General features: G+C 50.3%; 1 long non-coding RNA gene across 1 annotated transcript; it reads left to right on the top strand.

Moving 5' to 3' along the window:
• The first annotated feature begins 4,591 nt into the window (after positions 1-4,591).
• Positions 4,592-7,034, top strand: LOC143435161 (uncharacterized). The gene is made up of 3 exons (XR_013105212.1): positions 4,592-5,951; positions 6,061-6,200; positions 6,482-7,034. It is a non-coding gene; the product is annotated as an uncharacterized LOC143435161 (long non-coding RNA).
• The last annotated feature ends 2,531 nt before the right edge of the window (positions 7,035-9,565 follow it).

The following is a 9,565-nucleotide window of genomic DNA, read 5'->3' on the forward strand; positions in this document are numbered from 1 at the left end:
CCTTCCAACCATTTCCACCAAAGCACCAGATTTGGAAATAGAGCTATCTTGGACTCTGGTCCAGCCCTTCCTCCACTGGATATAGCCCCAAACATATCTGCCTGAATTCCTGACCATGAAGGGACATAATGGGTACTGGTCCTGAGGTTGGGGCTAGTTCATCACTTGTAACAAGCTCAGCAGCTATTAACGTGCCCTGTAGGATCTCTCATCTCTCTCCCCCACTGTGCACATCCCTCCCACACAGCTCCTCTCCTGACTCATGTCAGCCCCCTCAAAACTTCAGCCTAACCCAGTATCAGGACCTCAGCCCATGTCTCCCACACAAGCTTCCTGTGGCGACAGCCAGCATCCACTGACTCAGTCTCTCTAGAGAATCGGCTTCTGGGCCTGACTGCTGCTGCTACATCCGGTCACACGCACACAGCTAAGCAACCTATTGATCTAATCAGCTGGGCTGATCATGGGTATCCAGCATGGCCTATATGGGGGCTACCATTTTTTCAGAGAGACTCACTTAAAGAGGCAGGAGGCAGGAGGCAGGTGGGTATCATTAAATCTTTGTTTTTTTCCCCCTTCTTAAAGTGGCCATCCATTCCAGGGTCACCTCTGTGTAGTGTGTGTACTGTGAATGTTCTCCAGTTGACCTTGGCCAAGGGCCAGGAAGCCGCAATACCAGTATCCTGGCAGGTGAGGTCTCTCTCCAGAAGCGGAGTCCTGTTTGCTCATGTTAACTGTTGTATGAGGGGTAACATACACATGTCTATCTCAGACAGGGAGCTCATGACAGACCAAAGAAACGACTGTACTGAAGTCCAGTTTGGTGAACCAGTAAGGTTTTTGTCTATTTGTTTGGGGTTACTAACGGGAGTATGGGCAGCAGGGAGGGGTTACTTCCAGGAATGGGTACGTATAAAAGCAGCTACATCACCAAAAGCTGCCCCTAAACTGGTACAACCTGGGAGTTCTTGGCACCACTTACAGGCAACTCCATGGTCCAAGAAAATCTCCTGTCTGCACCGCCTGGCCCTGAAATAGTGTACTGTTTCCCTAAGGCTGGGGAGAGCCATTGAGAAGCTTGCACATTTCAGACCTCCCAGACATGAGCCCTTCCTTTCTACCTGAGTCCCGTGTCCCTCCCTGCCCCTCCTGGAGCAAATGTTCCAGTTCTGAGGAACCTGCCACCAAGTTGACTCGGTTATTTTAGTTCTGTACTGCAGGTGAGGACAGCCAGGTTCGGAAAGGTGATGTGCTCACCTAAGTCCATACGATTCAGGAGGGGAAGGGTCTGGAGACACCCAGAAGTTTGGCTTTCAAAATGGCATCCCTTCCCAGCTGGATGCTCTGTTCTGTGTGCCTCCCGGGGATTGTCATATCTTGCTCGCCAGCTCATCCCTGGGACAGGGATAAGCTGAGTCCTTCCCTGTGGGGTTTGGGCTCCAGCCTTCTGCCTCTGATGGAATTGTTCCCTGGTCCTGCTTTTCTTTTTCTAGTATCTTGACCTTTTTGCATATGTCCTTTGTTGAAAGCTCCACCAACACCTTTTCAGAGAGAGGCTGAGTAAAAATAAATCCAAGGAAAAAGCCGACATGCTTCTCCTTGAAGTCACCCCAAACACAGGCAGAGGCCCTCCCTCCAGCCTGCTTCTCAACAGCTCTGGCTTCCAGAGCTGTCTTTCCTGGGCACGAAGCCTGTCAGCACCCAGCGTGGCTTCCTTCTCTGAGGTCAACTTGGCAGCTCCCCAAGATGCAAGTCCCCGAATCCATCATCACCCCAACTCTTCAGCTGTTCAGGTCTTCTCTAAAGATGGCGGGGGGGGGGGTGGGAGGGGGGAGCTTCCTGCTTCTCTGAGGTGCACTGAGGCCAGCCAGCTGCATGTGAATGGATTCAGTGCATGGACTCTATCCTTAGGGAAGTGCCACCCCTAGTTATGACAGCTGCATTGGGCCAGGCTCCATTCTCAGATCCCCCTTTACCCCCACAGTCATCCACCTAGTCACTGTCACCTGAGAGACAGGAAGAATAGAGTTGAGTGTGAACCAGGGGTCTGGGAGTGCAGAGTCAACACAGCGGCTGTCTTCTGTGCTGGTCAGAAGTATCCACAGTGCATGAGTGGGAGAGAACGGCCCATTGGAAAACACCCTAATTACTATTTCATTCATGTGTGTAGATGTCTTCACGTGTATGCAGATACGCATGCATGCCATTCCTCATTCACTATTCACCCTTTTTGTGTTTTTTCTTTTTTCTTTTCTTTTCTTTTCTTTTCTTTTCGGTTTTTTCGAGACAGGGTTTCTCTGTGTAGCCCTGGCTGTCCTGGAACTCACTCTGTAGACCAGGCTGGCCTCGAACTCAGAAATCCGCCTGCCTCTGCCTCCCGAGTGCTGGGATTAAAGGCGTGCGCCACCACCGCCCGGCTGCCATCTCTATTTTATACAAAAAAATATCTGTGGCATTATGTGTGTGTGCTACCTGCCGCTCCGGTTCTAAGATTCTTCACCGGGATTTGAATACTGGTTGTCACAATAGAGAAATTTCAGAGGTTCTGACTCACCTCTGGGGCTTCTGCCTTAGCCAAATACCTTTACATAAACATGTATGATTTTTTTAATAACCAAGAAGAAAGCCTGATTTTCTTGGGAAAAGAAGAGGAGGCCGACGCCATCAAGGACTATGGATTAAAAGTAAATAAAGGCCACCTTCTGTTCCAAACACTATTTTCATAATTTAGATATTTCAGAGCTTGGGGATCTGAACTTCAGATCTGTCCTTGCTGATTTATTCAAAGAAAAATACTCACACAGTTAGGAGTGGGGGACAGAAAGTATAGGAGGAGCTGACCAGGCACGAGCAGCAGGGGTATTGAGCCACGCTTTTAATTAATTAATTTTACAATTAATTAATTTTACAATTAATTAGTCAGTTAATTGCCTGTGCATGTACATATGGGCACATGTGTGTCACAACATACATGTGGAGGTCAGAGGACACCTCTCCGGAGCCAGCCTCTCCTTCCATCATGGAGGACCTGGGGATTGAACTTAGGTCACCATGCTTGCTGGCAAGTGCCTTCACCCTCTGAGCCAACCACCTTGAGCCAAGTAAGAGACGTCTCAAAGAGAATCCACACTTTGTAGGGAGCAATACTAACCTGCAGTCTTATGTCCAAAGTGGTGTGCTTGTGTGCATGAGGGACAGAGGGAATGCAAAAGTACACATGCATGCATGCACACATGTAAGTGTATTGCACGATCACCTGCCAGCACCTTTCCGCTTCGATTGGTTGTAAGGCAAGTGGGGAAATAAATACCCTAGCTTGGTGGTTGCTACCATCTGAGGAGGAGAAGCCATGCACTTTTCCTGGTCTTCATCTCCCTCTTCAGCCTCTCACAGCCTCACCCAGACTTGCGGACCCAAGAGGGAGACCAAGGTCTGGGATCTGGGCAGGGAAGATGGTGTGATCAGCCAGGACTCCTATGCCCTGTCATTTTATCTAAGCCTCTTTGTACCCTTTTTTTTTTTTTTTTTTTCTCAAGGGTACCAAATTCCTTAGCTCCAACAAAAGCAGGAACAAGAGGCAAGGATTAGTCAGCTCCTACTCTGGACCATGAACCTCTCTGGAGTTGCGCCACAATACCTGGAAATAGAACAATCCCACCATTATGCTTCCCCTGAGAGGGTGCATTACGCCCACTCTACAGACAGCACTCTCGGTGAGAAAGGTGTTTTGTGGGGAGGTTGCACAACTAGAGAGGCTAGTGCTCGATCGGCTCCTGGGTCAGACTTCTTATCCCACCACCTGTCCGCCATTCCCTGGATCCCTTTACGCCCCAGGCAACAGGGTTTGCATATAATAGATGCTGATGTCAAGAGCTCCCCGATGGGAGAGAAATGAAAATTACATGCTTGCTGATGAAATGCTGAGGGGTGCTTAGAGAGTTTGGGGGTTCAGGGAGGAATGGAGAGATCCTTGGGAAACTGTATTCAGTCCAGGGAGAGGCAATAGAAGGAGTGGGCAGGGTCTGGGAGAGCAGGTCCTGTGTAGCTATCTCTGCCAGACTGAAACAGTAAGGGGGTGGGCTCACGAAACTCACAGGAAAATGGTAAGACCTGAGGGAAAAAGCGAGGATGTTGGTGAAGTCACATCATTCCCAGTACTGGGGAAAGGAGACTCTTCAGAAGACCTGCCTACATGTTAGACAGGCAGCTCTGGAAACGCAGGCTTTGTGAGTTGGTACCCACACTGGGACGAGGTTCTCAGTGATGCATCTACCTTCGACTCACCCATGCTCCAGCTAACTCACTGGCTCACCACGTTAAACTTGGGAGGGAATAATTTCTTTGGTCCATTTTCGAGTGAACAGGTATTTGTCTACAAGTCCCCAGGGACAACCAATCACACAACAGCAGGTCTTAGGAGGGGTTGGAGACATTTCAGAACCTTCCAGGTTTCCACATACCTTTGCTTTGGCATATGCTTTCATTGTTGCTGCTGCTGCTGGTGTTGTTTCAAAGGTTTTTCTAGACAGAGGCTGTCTTAGAACTCCCTCTGTAGACCAGGTTGGTCTTGAACTCAAAGATCTGCCTTCCTCTGCCTTTAAAACCTGAGGGCTGGTTTTAAAGGACTGAGCCACCACTGACCTCTTTTTTTTTTTTTTTTAATTTTTTAATACTGATATCATTGAATAGCTTGGTCAGACATTATATTAGGTCAAGCTCCCACGGTGCTTAGGAAGAAAGGCTGCTGGCCGTTCAACCCTTCCCCCTCTGTACATAGCAGGCTCAATTCCTGCCACGGACAGACTTCTTTCCAACCACCACTAGCCTCTGCCTCAGGATGGTCAGAGAGTGTACATGGATTTTTCTGGAGGGAGACTGAAGAGAGGATACCTACACAAAGATTGAACCCAGAACGGAGATGTGGGCTAAAGGACTTGTCTGGTATGAAGACAACTTGAGCTGACCTCGCAAGGCCCAGTTTTCTGTGAACTAGGCAAGGATCGGGGAGGTTTGAACTTAAAATGTCTTCCTGCTCAGGTGATCCATAAAAGGCGAGAATTGGGTGTTCCTAAGGAATGCTAAGAAGGAGAAGGGACTGACACAAAAGGTCAAAGAGAACCCCAACATGCATAACTGTTTCTATTGGTAACTCTGAGCAAGTTGTCTCCACCCCAGTATCCAGGCTTAGGTGGGATCCAGTGGACATCCTCCTCCTTCCCACCCTCATCCCCTGAACTGGGACCCACCCTCACTGGGAGGAGGGCAGTAGACAGGCGCTAGGAGACCAGAACCCAGGGCTTCAGCTGACTTGGCTTGGCGCCCAGGGCTGGTGCCAGAGCAGCCAGAGGAATGGAACACTACTAAGAGCAGGCTTGAGCTCTGGGCTCTGGACCCAGAGGTGGGAATCCGACTTATACCAGCAGCAGGCAGAGATCTGGCTAGGGCCTAGGCAGTAGGCCTTGGTGGAAATGGGTTGCAGGGGTTCTAGCTGGGGGAGATCTGCCCTCATAACATCCCAGGGGCAGCAGAGCCTCTGTCCTGGATGTGGCGATGCCCAGTAATGCCAAGTGGTCCCCAGAGGTCATTGAGCTTGCCCTGGACACCTGTGTCTAGAGAAGGAACTAGGATAAAGCTGGGGAGAGGTGGGTGTGACCTGGGACCCAGAGATATACACATGCTCACGGCTGTGCCCAGAGGCCTCCAAGCCGTAGGCCGGCCATACTCTCTCCAACCTTCTGCATCCTGCATCCAGTCTAGGGTCTGGACTCTGGGAGAACAGAGTCAGGAGTTCTCCTTGCCCTCTCTGTGAGCCAGCAGACTCTGGGGAATCCCAGACTGTGGCTTCTGACTCACTCTGTGGAGATAACTATTCTTCCCTGAGATCAATCTCCGATCCGGTTTTGGAAACACAGCAGGACAGATGGCAAGGATCAAAAGACACTTGCTGATGGGTGAGTCAGAGGAGTAGTTATGTCCTCAAAACGCTCGGGACTCACTACAGCTGAGAGGGGTCTCCAAATTCAGTCTGGGAGATTACAGAGCTGTGTCTTCCTCCCACAGAGTCAATCAAATCGTGCCTCCCTCAATCCCTGAAGATTGGCCATGTCTCCCTGATGCCCCCTGAGGGAAGGGCCATGTTACCTTCAGCCTGGGGACCTCTGAGAACAATCCAAGTCCTGCTTAGACTGGAGCTCCCTGAGGTCAGGTTGTGTCCCCTTAGACTTGGGCTCCCTGACAGGTTGTATGCTCAACCAGCCCCACACTTTCCATAGGCCAGGCTATAGCTCCCCCTGGCTGAGGATGTGTCTCCCCCAGACTAGGGTCCCCAGAGGATGGGATATGTCCTTCCCAGAATGCGTCATGTCTCCCTGGGGCCTTCTGAAGATAGGCCATGTTCTACTCATATGGGGGACCTCTGTGACAGTCTGTGTCCTCCTCAGACGAGGGCTCCTGGGTGAAACATCTCCGGCATGCATTTCAGGCGAGGACCATTCTCTTGGACTTCTGAATGCAATGCTGGATGATCCCTGTTCTCACCCTTCCCACCCTGTCTCCAGAGCTGTGGTGGCGGCGGCAAAAACTGCGGATGACATCCCCGTAATGCTCATGGGTGTTTGAGTACCCTGGGAGTAAAGTTTAGCCTCATTACGGCTTGTTTGAGAGAAGAGCCAATTAGAGAGGCAATTTTCCTCGAGCAGTCTGAAGAATGCGTTGCTATGCTGGCCAGTCGGAGCGGGAAGCTGGCAACCTTCTTCATCTCTGCAGGCCTAAAGGTGGCCCTGATTGTCTCTTAAACCTCTGGGAGTCTCCTAGCCACTGGATTTGGGCCAATGGTGGGAGAAGAGCCTTGGGCCTCAGTCCTCCTGAGACCTTGGGTCTCCGTTAACTTCACACCGGTTTCTTTCATCCTATTGTGTCTCTTGCTGTGGGGAAACTTCACCGCTAATTGCCTTCTTTGAGGCTAAATTTCTTTTTATTGGATTTTTTTGTAACGAAGGAAATGGGACTCGCCCTTAGGAGAAAGTCAGTGCTCCCTTTCCCCTCCCCCCTCCAGGAAGTCCCATGCCTCCTGCATCAGCAGATGGGAGGGAGGGAGGGAGGGAGGGAGGGAGGACCCTGTTCCAAAGCTCAGTAGCAGCCAGGGTATGATGGGGAAGCAAATGAAAGGAATCTGACTAAAGCCACTGAAGTAACACAAAGAGGACTCGGGTCTCTCAGAATCAAAGCAAGGGCAGACATGGATCTCAGTGCTCTGCTAGAGCAGAGTCGAAAGTCGCTCGCCCTTTCTCTGGCCTTTGAGTTAGTGTAATCTCTAAGCACCTTTTCCTCACAGGACACTCACATCTCCTCTGCCTCTCCACTCAAAGCCTTTCTGTGAGAAAACAGCTAAAACTCCTCCAGAGATTTACAGGGAAGATTGCTGACCCTGCCCAGCTTTGCGACCATGATCACATCTCAGTGAGTGGGGGTCCCTGAGAAAGCCCCCCCCCTCCGCGCTGGAATCAGAGCCCTCCTGGTGAGCCCATTACTAGGAGGAGGGCAGAGACTGGAAGGACTACAGGGTGGTCATCCATCACATAGACAGGTACCTCGTTTCCTCACAAAGTCTGTCATCCTGCTACACAACGTATCTTGAAACAGGCACTAAAAAGTTCTCATCATTAGCTCCACGATTTATAGGAGAGGAAGCCAGGGCTCAGAGAGCTGAAGGATTTCACCCAAGTGAGAGAGCTAGGACTTGAACACCAAAACTTTGGGGCAACAGGAGGTTGAGGGAAGAGGAAGGTATACTCCATTTGATGCAATAAAGTTCCAGCACAGGACATGGAGCTCCCAGACGCAGGCTGGTGGCTCTCTTTGGGAAGGTTGTGGAACCTTTAGAAGCCGAAGCATGGCTGAAGGAAGTGGAACACTGGGGACAAGCCTCTGCTTCGTGTTTGCTCTTGGCTTGCTGACTGCAGTTGGTGTGACCAGCCTCACCCACTATCTTGAAGGACTGACTGTATTCCTTCTCCAGCTTTGAACCAAAATAAATCTGCCTCCTGCTCTCCCCTTTAAGATTTATTTTACTCTGTTTGTATAAGTGCTTTGCCTGCAGGTATGTCTGTGCATATGCCTGGAGCCTAAGGAAGTTGCGAGCCTCCATGTGGGTGCTGGGAATAGAACCTTGGTCTTTTGCAAGAAGGATAAGTGCTCTTAACCACGGAGCCAACTCTCCAACCCAAGTCTGACCTTCTTTCTTTGGTTATAGCAATGTAAAAGCAATGAATACCGACGGCAGGCTTCCTAAAGGAGGCCGTGTCTGCAAACAGCAGGTTCTGGATGCACTGGAGAAAACTTGGTTGGAAGTTGGGCTGGTGCACCACAAGGATAAATGGGGAGAAAATAATGAGCTGTGTCTTTGTTAGGGTTTTACTGCTGTGAACAGACACCATGACCAAGGCAACTCTTATAAGGACAGCATTTAATTGGGGCTGGCTTACAGGTTCAGAGGTTCAGTCAATTATCCTGAAGGCAGGAGCATGGCAACATCCAGGCAGGCATGGTGCAGGAGGAGCTGAGAGTTCTACATCTTCATCTGAAGGCTGCTAGGAGAAGACTGGCTTCCAGGCAGCTAGGGTGAGGGTCTTAAAGCCCACACCTGCAGTGACACACCTACTCCAACAAGGCCACACCCACTCCAAAAGGCCACATCTTCTAATAGTGCCACTCCTTGAGCCAAGCATTTACAAACCATCACAAGTTTCCACAGCATCCTGACCAGTGACCACAATGCGAGGTTGGGCAGCTGGGACAAGAAACCTGGACATGGAGACCACGAGCAGGCTGGGATTTCACAATGTTAGCATAAGGTCACTGGATTTTTAAAGAACGTCTTTAATTTTTGCCTGTGTGTATATGGGGCCAAGCAGGAAGGTGCACACAGCCATAAGAACCTTCAGAAGCCAGAGGAGGGCGCTGTATCTCCTGGAACTGATGTTACAGACCGTTGTGAGCTGCCTAATGGGATTCTGGGATGGGAATTCAGGTCCTCTGGAAGAGAAAGCAAGAACCCATAATGGCTGAGCCATCTCTCCAGGCACCAATGTGGGGTTCTTATTGGACGTGCAGACAGGAGAGAGAACACTTCTAAAAGGTAGGTCTCAAATGCTTACCGAGCCAATACCCTACATCCAGGACAGAAAGCAGCATAGATTGCAGAAGCAGAGACACCATGACCATGGGTGCTCAGCAAAGACTGCACCAGAAGTCTGGAGGAGACGTCTCAAGTTCAAATCAGGACAAGGAGCGACATCCGATCGACCTGACCACATGCGATGTTAGCGCAGCCAGAACTCCTGTGGGTGTGAGTGTGCACGTGCGTGTGTGCGAATGCAGATATGTGTGCACATGGAGACACAAGGTTGATGGCAGACTCATCCTCAATAGCACTTCTAAGTCAGTCATTGAGACAAGGTCTCAGTCAAATCCAGAGTTCGTGGGTGTTGGTAGTCTTGCCAACCAGCTTGCTCTGGGACTCTCCTGTCTCCACCTTCTGAGGCTACTCCACTCACCGGAAATTTTA

Source organism: Arvicanthis niloticus, chromosome 20 (assembly GCF_011762505.2).
Source record: "Arvicanthis niloticus isolate mArvNil1 chromosome 20, mArvNil1.pat.X, whole genome shotgun sequence".
In the NCBI taxonomy this organism is placed as follows: Eukaryota; Metazoa; Chordata; class Mammalia; order Rodentia; family Muridae; genus Arvicanthis; species Arvicanthis niloticus.